Source organism: Monodelphis domestica, chromosome 8 (genome assembly GCF_027887165.1).
Source record: "Monodelphis domestica isolate mMonDom1 chromosome 8, mMonDom1.pri, whole genome shotgun sequence".
NCBI lineage: Eukaryota > Metazoa > Chordata > Mammalia > Didelphimorphia > Didelphidae > Monodelphis > Monodelphis domestica.
In genome coordinates, this window is record NC_077234.1 from 52,183,506 (window position 1) to 52,198,392 (window position 14,887).

At 37.8% G+C, this 14,887-nt stretch overlaps 1 protein-coding gene across 7 annotated transcripts in view; it reads left to right on the forward strand.

The window, feature by feature from the left end:
• Positions 1-283: 283 nt before the first annotated feature.
• PLSCR4 (phospholipid scramblase 4) overlaps positions 284-14,887 on the forward strand; it is a 64,395-nt gene continuing 49,791 nt past the window's right edge. The window contains exons 1-3 of one of the 7 annotated variants that reach the window (XM_007502077.3): positions 499-786; positions 2,053-2,214; positions 2,452-2,526. The gene's annotated coding sequence lies outside the window, so the exon portion shown is untranslated. The other 6 variants (XM_007502076.2, XM_007502078.3, XM_007502083.3 and 3 more) reach the window with 6 other exon arrangements.

The following is a 14,887-nucleotide window of genomic DNA, read 5'->3' on the forward strand; positions in this document are numbered from 1 at the left end:
TGCTTAATGAAAGTCCATTGATTTTATATGAGGGTATTATGCATCTTCCCCTGGACTGAAGAGAGATGCGAAAACTGTTATTTAACTACTCAAGCTGTTTTCCCCCCAGAAGTACCAAAGGTTAATTATTACATACTGATTTTCCCCCTACCAATGCCAACATATGGAATCCCTTGCAGCTTTTGTGTCTTCTTCCCTCACCCCCTTGCTTCTGGATCAGCTTGGCCTCCTCCAAAGTGGGTGGGCATTATGGGTGGGAAGAACTACTGCCTGGCTGTTCAAGCCACCTGTGTGTGCCAGAAGCAATTGTCGAAAGTGTGAGGAGGGAAGCGCACACCAACTCTCCCTTGAAAACTGCTCCAAGAGAAGACATGTCCCCAGCGTGACTTGTCCTGCACTTGCCTCATCGGATCTGTCTCCAAACATCAAGAGGAAGTGGCTCCCCCCATTGGCCCGCTCTTGCAATTTCCACTGAGCGGTATTTACTGCTTTGTTTTTTTCAGCCTCACCCACTCTTTCCTGGAAGCCTGTACTCCTCAGCTGTCCCCTAGAGATAGGAGTGCTAGTGACCCTAATTACTTTTGAGCTGAAGCCTAGGAAAGTGTTTAAGGGTGCATTCCGCTTTTTCGTTTCCCTTCTCTATCTGCTCCACTTTCCCTCCCTCCTTCACTTCCTCCCCTTTGAAAACACTCCTCATTCCTTTTTCTGAGCCAAGAATTCCCAGCCCCTCCGCAGCACTTCTGGGAGCTAACCAGAGAGAGGAGCACGGAGTCCAGCTGCTCCTGGGTGAGCAAGTCGAAGGCGGAGGGGTGGCTGGGGCAGGGTCCTGGCCGGCGCTTTTTGGGGAAGGGGACTGGTTGAGTCCAGGGGACTGCACAGCTCCAGGCTACAGAGTCACCGCATTTCTGGGGCGGAGCAGCCGACCTTTGCCCACTGGGCTGGGTGGGGCTTATTGAGCACCTCGAGAAGCTAGGGGCTGTCCCCCGCCTTCCCCCTCCTACCCCCAGTAAAGTTACAGCTTGGTTTGCACCAATTAGGAGGCATCGGACCTGGTAGGGGGAAGAGAAAGCCTTTAGGCACATAGACAGTTACAAACTTGCTAAGTGGCCACGCACCTCCGGGAGAATCTCTTATTGGATCAGCTGGGGATCCTCAGGTGATTCTTTGCCTACTCGCTAGACTTTCGGGAGCTGCTGGAGTCCCCACCTCTATCCCCTCCTGATTCCTATAACTTTTTCTGGGTTTGCGACAGCTTTATGCTTACTCTGGCGCCTACAAGTGAGCAGTTACTATGTGCCAGGAACTGTGCTTGGCACTGGGAGTGCAAAGAAAGGCATAATAGGCATAACAACGAAACACATACACACAACAACACACACACAGTCCCTACTCTCAAATAGCACACATTCTAACGGGGGGAAATGACGTATAAACAACTGTGTACACACATAGATGCAGTACTAATGGGAGGGACTCTGGAGAGCAGAGGAGAGAGAGTGGGAGGGAAAGACTTGCAGAAAGTGAGGTTTAAGCTGAGTCTAAAAGAAAGCCAAGGATATACTGAATTGCGGGAGGTAAAAAGGGAAAGCATTCCAGTTGGGGACAGCCAGTAAAGAAAAAAAAAAAAGAGCCTAGAGTTTAGAGAACAGCATCTGGAAAGCCTAGATTACAGAAGAGATCCAGAAAGAGAATTATCTACTGAGAAAAGTTTGTGTGTTTGTGTGTGTTTCTTTGTTTAGATTAGGGATTAAGGTAAATGCATTAAATTAGACAATTAAGAGATCATTGCCAGCATGCCAGAAGGTGGGTTCCAGGTTCTGAAGGTTTGAAAGTTGCTGGGTTTTAGTGGGGAAACTGTGTGAATTTCATGCAATAGTTGGGGAAGGAATTTTAAGATGCCAAATGTATTTTTCTTTAGGGTAAGTGAAGATTTTGCTTACTTTTCAGGACAGGAGGAGGGAAAGAATTTTGAAAGCATTTTTTAATGTTAAAAATTGTTTTGCATGCAATGGGGGAAATAAAATATTTATTTAAAAATGCATCATTTCTCAGGAGACTATGTTAAAGATTAATTAGGAGGCTGTAGATTTGGAAGTAGTCAAGTTCAAGCCCTACCTCTTACAAATGAAGAAACCGAGGACAAGAGAGTTGAAATGGATTGTCCCTGGTGGCATGGGGATATAATAGCAACTGGACTCGAGTCCAGAGAAACAGGTATTGGAATTTGTCTCAGATATTTCTATATCTCCAGGGAAAGACTCATTTTGTCTCATGTTTCCTAATCTGTAAAACGGAGATAATAGCTGCAGAAAGATGAAGTTATAGGATCAAATAAAAGTGTATGCCTAACAGAGTGGTAGTGTTAAAAGACAGAGAAGAATTCCAACACAAGTCCCCAGACTTCAGATGCTGTGCTTTTGGAGCATTGATGCTTTCTTTTCTGTCTTTCAGGATTTTGCTGGGCATTCCTTACAAGTGCATCTTCCTGAGGAGTCTAAACTTGTGGAAAAAACTTCTTTGAAGAAGGTAAAGCTATCCTATCATATATGTTAGGTATTTGTCTTTCTCTATCCTGCTTTGTCCAAGTACCCGTACTTCCTACAATTTATTTGACTGGCAAATATCCTTTAAAGAGAGTTTGGTGGAAACGATATTTTTCCCAGTTTTTCTATGGATAAAAAGTGTTGTGCCATTACTTCATCATGCTTGCATTGCTGTTGTGAAATAAAATTACAAAAACAATAATTACAAAGTTTAGATTTGTCTTCATTCTGTTAATTTATATGAATCTGCATTTTTAAATTTTGGACTGGGTACATCAGTTCTCAGGAAATAAGAAGGTACAGATTGAAGGGGTATATTTCAGCTTGTTTTAATAGGACTAAATTTGGTTCTCAAGTTGGATGATTCTGAAAGGGGTATATACATTGCCTGGTGTGATGGTTTTAAGGAGTCAAAGTCATTGCCTGACAATGGACATGACAATGAAATCTGAACCCTCTACTAAACTTGCTGCTTCATTTCCTGCCTTTTATCTCTCCTCATTCTGACTTGTTCCTCTTACACTTTTTTTTTTCAAGTTTTATAAGCCACCAGACCTTCTCCTGGCATATATTAAGTGATTAATAAATACTTACGATTGACTAACTTTTCCAGAATTTATTGCCATGCTGTTTGATAGTCCACTAATGAGATATTTTGTAGGTGAAGTGTCAAAACTACAAAAATATCCATTTTTAAAAGATATTTTATCTTCCCAATTACACGTAATATAAAATTTCAAAGTATGTTTTCCAAAACTATAAGATCCAAATTGTGTCTCTGTCTCCTTTCTCAAGCAGTTTAATCTGGGTTATACGTGTGTTATTAAAGAAAACATGCTTCTGCATTGGTCATTGTTTTAAGAGAATACTCATGTAAAACCTAAACTCCAAAATGAAAACACAAATAAACTACTCTGAAAAATAGTATACTTTGATCTGCATCTGTCTCTGAGTTCTTTCTCTGGATAGTATTCTTTGTCATAAATCCTTCAGAATTATCCTGGATCATTATATTGGTGTAAAGAGTTAATCTTTCACAGTTGATCATCATACAATTTTGCCATTACTATGTACAATGTTTTCTTGGTTCTGCTTATTTCACTTTGAATCAGTTCATGTAGGTTTTTCCAGATTTTTCTAAAATCATCCTGCTCATCATTTCTTAATAGTAAAGAAGGATTCTACTACCATCATATACCACAATTTGTTCAGACATTCCCCATTTGTCGCTCCTCAATTTCCAGTTCTTTGTCACCACAAAAAAAGGCTGCTATGAATATTTTTGTACAAGTAGGTCCTTTACCCTTTTTTATGATCTCTTTGGTTTGCAGACCAAAATGGTATTATAGGATCAAAAGGTGTGCATTGTTTTATAGCCTTTTGGGCATAGTTGCAAATTGCCCTCTAGAATGGTCAGGTTTGTATAAAAATTAAATTTAATATGATCAAAATTATTCATTTTACATCTTGCAATGCTTTCTATCTAATTTACTTATGTTATTACTCTTTATATCTAAATCATATAACTATTTTGACCTTATTTTGGTATAGGTTATGAAATACTGGCCTATACTTAGATTCTGTCATACCGTTCTCCAGTTTTCCCTGCAATTTTTGTTAGTGAGTTCTTTTCCCACAATTAGAAGTCTTTGGGTTTATCAAACTCTAGGTTGCTAAGGTCATTTACCCCTGTATATTGTATATCTAATCTAGGCCATTGATCTAACATTCTTTTTCTTAGCCAGTACCAGACTATTTTGATGATTACTGCTTTATAATACAGTTTAATATAGGGTACTGCTAGGTCACATTCCTTCACCATTTTTTATTAATTCCCCTAATTTTCTTCACTATTTATTCTTCCAGATGACTTTAATATGATAACTAACTGTCCTTGGCAGAGTGTATTATATGGCCAAACCCATCTCATTTTATACAATGCTTAATAGAGGGAACTCATCACATAGTCACACTTGCTACAGTCTGGAAATCTTCTAGCCATTGCCTTTGTCTCCTAGTAACCCTTTTTCCCCTAATATTGCACAAACGGCATTAGGACATAATTCTTCTTTTCACATTTGTGATCCAGAGAAAGCTTTCTTTCTTCACTGAAAGGAAAATTTCATAGTGTCTTAATTGCATATTCTAATCTGTGCTAAATTAAAGGATTGTCTGTGATCTGACTTCATTCACCCTTCCTGCCTTTTAAGTTCATGGCTTTTTTTTGGGGGGGGTATTTGTGTACAGCTATGATGGTAAACACTTCTGAGAATCTTACCTCACAGGATCTTCATCTGGCATCCCTAAAGTTTTTTTGTTCAATTTATATTATAGTATTTCAACATAATTGGTTTTCTTTTAATTCCCCTTAATTTAATATGTATTTTACTTTAGGCATTTATGCACATCATTCTGAGGAGTCCATAGGTTTCACCAGACTTCAGAAGGTTTTCTTTATGATAACACAAAGAAAGGTTAAGAAAGCCCATTGCCTAAATACATACAAAAAGAACATAAAGTCTCTAAGCCAGGCTAATTGTGTTTTTCTTGGGAAGAATTCTTTCCATATTGCATGTTATTCTCCTTGCTATAGAAGGGTTGCTGAACTCATTTTGTTAGGCAATGATGGAAATGAGACCAGGGACATGGGTTCAGTGCTTAGCATTTCTCTGGTTCAACCTCAGATTAAGACCCTAATTGATCAGCCATCTTGAAGTTTTGTGCCATTGGTTACCCCCCGCCCCCCAAAAAGATCAGTTAGTTCAGCCCAAGTCATCCTTACTTCATATATGGGGAAATATGACTATAATTCATTAACTTTGTGGGAAGATAGTACCACATTTTACATATAACATCATAGGTCTGGAGAAAGATATGACCATAGAGATTATCTAGTTCAGTTTTCCTATTTTGTAGTTGAAGAAACTGTTGTCCAGAAAGGTTAAGGGATTTACCTAAGGTTATTGTTGTTTAGTCATGGTTCAGTCATATTTCAGTCATGTCTGCCTCTTCATCACAGCCTTTGGGTTTTCTTGACAGATATTGAGGTGTTTGACTGGGTATTTCCTTCTCCAGCTCATTTTATAGATGAGTAAATTGAGGCAAACAGGATTAAATGATTTACTCAGGATCACACAACAAGCAAGTGTCTGAGGCCAGATTTAATCTCAAGAAGATGAGTATTCTTAGCAGTCTATCCACTTCACCACCTGGCTGCCTTTTGCTCAAGCTTAAATAGTTGTCTTTCGTACTCATAGAGGGCCAGAGTTATGTTACAGGGTGATGTCTTTTAACTCAAACATAAAATGGACTTAAGTGAGGTAGAGCACAAGTTGTAAGCCTCATTTCCAGAGTTATTAAAATCTAGTGGTAAGAAAAAATCAAGTTAACTAGTGATGGCTTGAGATGCAGTGAATGATCCTGATTTCTTTATGTCTAACCATCCTCAATGGGGGGATCCACAATTCCTGCTTCTGCTGCCTTCAATATCGTTGGAACAAACTGTTCTTAGTTCCTTGGGAGATGGGGGTGTCTATCAGGCATTCCTAAGGTAAAAGAGGTATTAAGTATCATATGTAAGATGTGAACACAGTTCCTCTAACTCCAGAGCAAATTCTTGATATACTTTTTTAAACAACAGGCAGCATATATAGTAGTTACTCTACCATTCTAGTTTATGCCTTTTTGCCCCTTATCCAACTCAGAGTCCAGCAACAGTGTCAGAGATCAAATTTACCAGATAAACCCCCTCAATTTTCATCTTTTTACATTCCCTCTTCATACCTGCACTAAATTTCACATTTTATATAATTACTTGACCCTTCTATCCAGGCTAGAAATGGATAAGACCAGGGCCTTTCCTTATGGAAAAAAAGACAGTAAAATGAGAAATATTTTGTTTTTACATCTTTGAGAGCTTGGGACCCTAATGTATTTTATTTTTTGGTAATCTTGATACTTGGGTATTATAATGACCTTCATGGCCCCATGCCTCCATCTCTTCTGATTTAAACAAGTTTACTTTTTTTCCATAGATACAGGTTAACCCCACATGCTTGTGACTAGTGCTTAAGAGAGGCCTTATAAGGAGATCTATATTAATATTTCAACATTGAGTCACTCTTGCTGCTGGTCCTCTTCTAAGACTTAGCTCTCCAGGGACTAAGTAGCAAGCATTACCCTCAACTTAATAGTGACTAAGTTTTCTGTCCCATACCCTAATCATCCAGTGATTGACTTTCATCACCTGAAACAACTTTTTACCTATTTGAATGTCGGTGTATTTGTAAACCATATAGGAAAGAGACAGTGAAAGTTAGTATCTAGTTCTTGAATTCTGCTTAGATCTTGCCAAATGATAGTTATTTTTCATCTATTCCTTTCCTTTGGATTGAGTTCCAATTTTAGATTTTCTCCTAGACTCACATCATTCCTAGAGCAACACAGCCAACTCTTGCCCATAATCCAGAATTTAGATGTTCAACCTTTATGAAGCTCTATTGATATGATATCCCCCTATTCCAACACTGCCTGAGACCTAATTGTGATAGGTAGAAAGAAAATGAGATCCTCTTCCTCATCCATTATTTGAAATTTCCCAGCATCATTATTTTCAATTTCCTCTTCCCTTCTAGTCTCAATCTCAGAAGTATTTATGTTCAACACCAAATCTACTTTCTGCCTAACACTGATATCATTCCCTTCTCTATTTTATGGGGCTTCAAGAATTGTGCGCTCTCTCTCTCTCTCTCTCTCTCTCTCTCTCTCTCTCTCTCTCTCTCTCTCTCTCTCTCTCTCTCTCTCTCTCTGTCTGTCTCTCTCTTTCTCTCCCTCTATTTCTCTTTATCTGGCTCTCTTTTTCTCTCTTTCCCTTTCCCTCTCTCCACTTCTATCCCTAATTCTTTTCTTTTGCTTCCTTTTGTCACCCCAATCCTAAGAAAGTATTTCTTTACCCTCTAATTCTGATCTATATCATGTCCTTTCTCAGTTTTACTTCTAAACTTCTTGAAAATGTTATTTATACTTGGTATTTCCACTTCATCCCTTTGCCATAACTTCCTCAGCCTCTTGCAATCTGGTTTATTCCACCACCATTCTACTGAGAGTCCTTTCTCAAAGTTCAACAAACTCTTAATCATCACATTGAATAGTGCTTGTCAATCCTCATACTCCTTAAAATCTCTGTAGCTTCTGACATAGCTGATCACTCCTTACTACTGGGAACTCTTTTTCCCCCAGGAGTGCAAACATACCCAAATTCTTGTGACTTTCCTACTCCTGTAAGCATTCTTTCTCAGTGTCCTTTGTTTGTTCTTCACAAGGTCATATTGTAGATGTAGGTATAGGTCAGTGTCTCTCCTTGGGCATCTTCTCATCTTTTTTTCTATATTCTTTCCTTATAGGATTTCATTCATGTCAAATTCCACTTTTATGCATATGAATCCCCGGTCCTTACCACCAGCCCTAATATTCCTTCTGAACTTTTGATTTGGGTGCCCATCTGCCTTAAGGGCATTTCTACCTATGTAAGGCCATTGTATCTCAAGTTCAGCATTTCTAAAACTGATTTTAATAGCTGGCTTCTCTCCCTTTCCTCACTCTAAGCCTTCAGGATCTGATTGAAAACCCAGATGTCATTATTTTCCAATGTAGATCTAAATCAGAATCGCATTGATACTCTCCCTAAGTTTCAGCTGTGTCTGAAGATTTCCATTGAAGGTGACTCCACACCTTACACTCATTGTGCTTTTAGATAGCTTGAAATATTTCAGAGATTTTACTTATGCCAAGTCTAAATCTGCCTCAATGATTTTCATCCATTTTTCTACGTCCTACTGAAACACAGCAGAACAAGTCTGTTCTCTTTTCTACTTAATAGTACTTCAAATACATAAACACAGGTATGGCTTACTTTCCCCCTCACCCCAACCAGGCTAAACACTCTATATTCCTTCAACTGGTCTACAGATGGGATGTTTCCTTGTTCTCTCAAGTTCCTTGTTACCGTTTCCTAGACATAATGTAGCTTAGCTATGCCTTTCCTGAAACGTGGTATCCAAGATGTATCTGTTCTGACCAGGACAACATAAAGGGGGTCCATTGCCTACCTCCTTCTACTCTTAGGAAAACATAAGCTCTGTTACTTATAAATTCACACTCTCTAATTATAATAATAATAATAGAATTATGTTTGTATTATAGTAATCTAATGATGTATAATGAATATAAACTAAAAATCAATAGGTTGTTTTCATGCAAAAATTCTGGCTTTTTCTTGTCCACTATTTGAGAAGTTGATTTTTAAAAACTGCAAGGACAAAACTTGATATTTAAGTATATTAAATTGTATTTTATTTCATTTATAGGCTGGCAAAATATTTTTGAATCCAGATTCTCCTCTATTGTATTAGGTAGCAATCCCTACTGAATTTGCATCATCAGCAAATTTAATAAAAGTTGTATGGATGTGTCATGTCAGGCTATTAGTCTATGCAGACAAAGCCACGAACTCCCCATTTCTCCATCTGCTACTGGCTTGTCTCACAAATTTTCTCCATGTGAGTATGAAGGGAAGCTAGAAATTATTATCTAATAGTGTCAAAAATGGAAAAACCTTCTTTTAGTCATCCCCCAGAGTAAAACAGGAAACTCTTTTTTCCAACAGGCTAGTTTTTCCTCTCCCAATCTCAAATCACAAACTTGTAGACTCAGACAAAATATATATTGATGGCTGTATCGTTTATTAATAGTATGATATAGTAAATCCATAGAAGTAAGCAATTAAACATAATATTAAATGTAATGGGATTTCTATCCAGGGGCACCTTGGTGCTCTGAGAAGGCAGGAGAAATAGAGACCAGTGACTGGAATTCCTCTCCTGTACAATAACTGCTATTTCACCTGGTCTCACCACTAGTTACTCCTCTGACAAACATCCATTTTGCTCTTCTCTTCCCTTCTCATCCAATAGTGGATGCTTCTAATCTGAGAGAATAATAACATTTCCTTTAGGCCACTCAAACCCTCCAAAACAAATTAAAATTTCCAAGAAATAAACTGAATTATCCTCAGAATGTCTCTTCACAAGGAATATGCATATAATATCTATATATATAGATATGTATATACATATCTTGAATAGTTAAGAAATGCATAAATATCACAGTTCATACATAGTGATAGTGTCTGAGTCTTTGGGCTGCTGCCAAGCCTTTACCAGGATCCAGGCTGGAAAAAGCAGTACTGATGAGAGGAGGGACTCAGCCTCTGCAAGCCCAACTCTGGATCATGAGGAATGGCAGAAAGTGGGGGAAGAGTGACTTAAGTGTATAAGTGTGGATTACTAAATGAGAAGATACACAATAAATATGGTACTTTACCTTGAAAAAAGGCATTCATTGGCAGAATTGAGAAGTGTGTGATATATTCCTATACACCTCAGTTCAACTGGAAATGGTTTCCTACATTCTTTTTTTTTAACCCATACACTCTGTCTTCCAATCAGTACTAAGTATCAATTCCAAGGAAGAAGAGCTGTAAAGGCTGGGCAATTGGGATTAAGTGATTTGCCTGGGATTTACATAGCTAGGAAGTATCTGAGGTCAGATTTGAACCCAGGATCTCCAGACTAAGGATCTGGCTCTCTATCCATTGAATTACCTAGCTGCCCCAATTTTCTACATTCTTGCTGTTTCTTACAGATGAAATCTCACATAGGCAAATGTAAAATTTCTGTTATGCTCTCATTTAGCCCTAATATAACACATATTGGAACAAGATTCTGTTTCAAAACAACCATTTTATCAAGCCCGATTTTAGCTTCATTTTAGATGCAATTCTATTTTTTATTCAAAGATATTTTGTTTCCCCAGATACATGTAATAACAATTTTCAACGTATGTTTTCCAAAATTATAAGATCCAAATTATCTCCCTCGCTCCTTCCACCACTGTTTTGGGAGATGGTGAGCAGTTTGATCTGGGTTTTATATATGCATATATATATATATATATACATATATATATATAATGATGCAAAACATATTTCTGCATTGGTCATTATTATAAGAGAATATTCTGATAAAATTAAAAATCCCAAACAAAATTGTAAATAAAATTTACATCTCACTCCAACAGTTCTTCTGGAGATAGATAGCATTCTTTGTCATAAACCCTTCAGAATTGTCCTGTATCATTGTATTGCTGAGAATAGCTAAGCCTTTTCACAGTTGATCATCATACGATATTGCTGTTACTGTGTACATTGTTCACCCAGTTTTTGCTTATTTTGCTCTACATTGATTCATTAGGTCTTTTGAGCTTTTTCTGAAATCATCCTGCTTATCATTTCTATAGTATTCTATCACCGGGATGTACCACAATTTGTTCAGCCATTCCCCAATTGATGGACATTCCCTGAATTTCCAATTATTTGCCACCAAAGAAGAGCTGTCATAAATATTTTTGTGCAAGTAGGCACTTTCCCCCTTTTTATTATCTCTTTAGGATACAGACCTGTAGTGGTATTACCTGATCAAAGGGTATGCATAATTCCAAATTGCTCTCCAGAATGGTTAGATCAGTTCACAACTCCATCAACAATGCATCTCTTTTCCATTTTTTCCACATGCCCTCCAACATTCATCCCTTTCCTAGATACAATTCTAGCAAGCATTTTGTCATCCCAGAAAAATTAGCAACAAATTAAAATTAAAAGAGGAGATATTTAGAAATAGTCAATAAGCATCTATGAAGTTTTGCCAGGCACTATTCGCCAGGCTCAATGCAGTGCTGGGGATACAAATTTGGTAAATTATAATCAAAGAATAATCGAATGAGGAAAGGTGACATACAAAAGGAACTTAAAAAGGGTATAGGGAGAAGAAGCATCGAAATTACTAGGACAGGAGCAGATTAGAGAAGTCAAAAGGAGTGCATTCCAGTGAAAGATGGTAAGATGGCTGACCTGGTCCCTTGCCTTAAATGGATGTTTTGGATGGGGCTCAGCTCTCCACTTTCCTTTCAAACAGGCAAAGCATATTGATGAAGTATGAGTACAAAGCAGGTACTTTGATTGAAACAAAGTGAGAACAAATTTCCTTACATTATATAAAGACACCAAGGAATATTTTTGGATATGAGATGGCAATGGAGTTCAAGTTTGAGAGATGTGGATATTTTAAAAGACAAAGGACAAGAGGGAAGTCTTTTAAGGCATGGATATCAAGTTTGTGCAATGGTATGGAAACTGAGGATAGAATATTATGTGTGAAGATTAGCAAATGGGGTAGTTTGGATGAGCTGAGAGGGGCCTAGGTGTGCAATAAACCTGGGAAAGTAGGCTGGAACCAGATCATGGCAGATTTTGGAAACAAAAATGACAAGGTTCTATTTTGTCCTAGATGCAATTAATTAGGAGTCACTGGAGTGTTTTGAACAATGGAAATACGGAGTCAAATCTGTGTCTTTGGGAATATCTCTTGGGCAGCTGTGTAAGAGGCTAGATTAGAGAGGCAGCAAAAATACTCCAGTCTCTTTGCCAAGAAACTCAAAAATAGGATCACAGAGAATTGAACATAACTGAAATGAGTCAACAACAAAGTCAGAGAGTTTTTGCTTCACAGCCTTCCAACCTGAAAATTCAACTTTTAGGCCACTGAGTAATCTTAAAAGATTATTTCCTTATGATATCTGTGTTGATCTGACTATCTTTAAACAATCCCCTGATATGGACAAGGTAAAATTGAAGCCTAAAGAGATGACTTGAATTGCAGATTTTGTACCAGATTCCAGGTCTCTTAATTTTCCATGGTGAGTGACATAACGATAATTTTTCTTTGGAAGCTTTAAGATATCATGTTTTCCAGTTGCAGTGGAAGCTCATGCTTCCAAAATGAAATCAGTTTACTAGGTGTTCATGATGATTGTCCTTAGAAAGAAAGAAGGGCTATTTGCAACTACTTCCTTAGCAGATTGTCTTCTAAAAAGGAAAGTAACTGCATTTCTCTCAAGGTTATTTTCTTATGTTCATATGTTAAAATGGAATTTTGATTCCTTTGATAAGACTGTTTCCTCCAAATGTGAAGCTAACTTCTTATCCATGCCTGCTCCTCCTGTGCAAATCTCACTTAATTCCTCCTACAAATTCACTATGGAGTGTCCAGTTGACATGCTGAAAGTTCTTTCTTGCGTTCCCCTGACATTATGTAAATACCAGGGGGGCACTCTCACAGCCCATCCTTTCTCCCTTGTCTTTACCATGTGACCACCCAATGTTCTGTTCCTGTCTTTTCTCTGATAACATATTTTATTATGCTGTTCTTAAAGTTTATCATTGACCATACATAGCAACCTACTTATCCCTTCCCTTGGTCCTTGCCATTGCCCTCTCTTTTGCAGTTCTTAAAAGACTGTTGTGATCTTTATCTTGCAATCATATGGCAGCACTGATCAGATCAAACAACTGAAAATCTAATATAAAAAAGAGAAGAAAATCATCGTTTCCTCTATTTGTTGATGTCTAGTGTGTCTAGGTAGCTACATTTATCAATACAGTGGTCCAAAACAACTAGCTCCATTGAACTCATGATAAACAATGCTGTCCACCTCCAGAGAGAGAACTGATTAACTCCAAGTGCAGGCTGAAGCATATTATTGGTCACTTTATTTCTGTTGTTTTGTTTGTTTGTTTTCTTTCTTTTGCAACACAGCTTATATCAAAAAATGTCTTGCATGGCCTCACAGGTATAATTGGTATCACATTGTTTGTTTTCTTAATGCGTGGGAGGGGATGAGAGAGGAAGAGAATTTAAAACTTGTAATTTTAAAAAATGAATGTTAAAAAGGAATAAATAAAATAAAGGGGGAAAGAAAAAAAGAAAAGTAAGCTTAAGATTCAAGGAAGGAGACAGCTAGATGGCTCAGTGAATTGAGAGCCAGTGCTAGAGATGGGAGGTCCAGGGTTCAAAAACTGGCTTCAGACACTTCCTAGTTATGTGACTCTGGACAAGTCACTTTAACTCCTGTGACCTAGCCCTTATATCTCTTCTATCTTAGAAACCAATACGTAGTACTTATCCTAAGATGGAAGGAAAAGGTTTAAAAAAATTAAAAAGTACCAGAAAAGGCAATAAATTTGAGAGTCAGGTGACTTGCACCTAGAAAAATGATCAAAATAAATGGGAAAGTCTTATATTACTTGTGAACAAATTACTCAAGGCTTATTTCAATGATCACATTTTAGAGCTTTCTGCCTCCATGAGTTGGATATTTAAGTGAGTTTTAAGGAAAATTAAAGTCCAAGACAAATCAGTGCCTGTCTGATGTAAAGTTTATCCATAGGCAAGAGCATTTCGGGGGGTGGGGTGGGGAATAAAAGCAAAACAAGTCCACATGGGAATTAAAAACAGAATTTTTTTTAAAGTTTTATCTTCCTTCTTAGAATCAATACAAATATCAGTTCCATGGCAGAAAAGCAGAAAGGGCTAGAAAATTTGGGTTAAGTAACTTGCCCAAAGTACCACATAGTTAGGAAATGTCTGAGGCCAGATTTGAACCCAGGTCCTCCCAACTCCAGGTCTGGCACTGTATCCTCTGAGCCACTTAACTCCACCTAAACAGAGAATTTTCCTCTGTAGTGCCAAATACTAGTCAAAGAAGCTAACCTGTCTAGATTGTGACTTTATATTTTTCTGAGGAATAAATACATCCATAAACTTGACTTCAATAAGATATTCCCCTTCTTGCCCAAAAGTATTTCAGAAAATTGCCATTCATTTTTTGAGTCTTCTCTAAAAATGAGGATCTTAAAAGAAATTTAACACAGAAATTAGGTTCAGTCATTCTTACCTTAGTGTGAACTACTTTTTCCATTTTTAGTGGATTTCAAAACCACTGAAGGTGTGGTAGATTTTATTAGTCTTTGGCGATGTAGTGGGATAGCCAAATATTTGAACTAGGTGCTTTTATTGTTGTTTGGTTGTTTCTAGAGTTTCTGACTCTCTGTGATCCCAAATGGGGTCTTCCTGGCAAAGACACTGGAGCAGTTTGCCAGTTCCTTCTCGAACTCATTTAATGGATGAGGAAACTAAGACAAAAAGTGTTAAATTAATTTCACAGGATCACACAGCTAACAAGTGTTGTGAGGTTAGATTTGAATGCAGGAAGATATGTCTTCCTGGTACCATACATGGCATTCTCCACTGCCACATAGCTTCTAAGATTATAGGCAATCAAAAGAACAATAAATAACTATAAATGCTTGCCTTGTGGCAAGGTGCTGGGGGCTTGGACAGCGCTAAATAGAAATGTCACCTATTTTATAGTATTTCCAGGGCTTCTGCTAA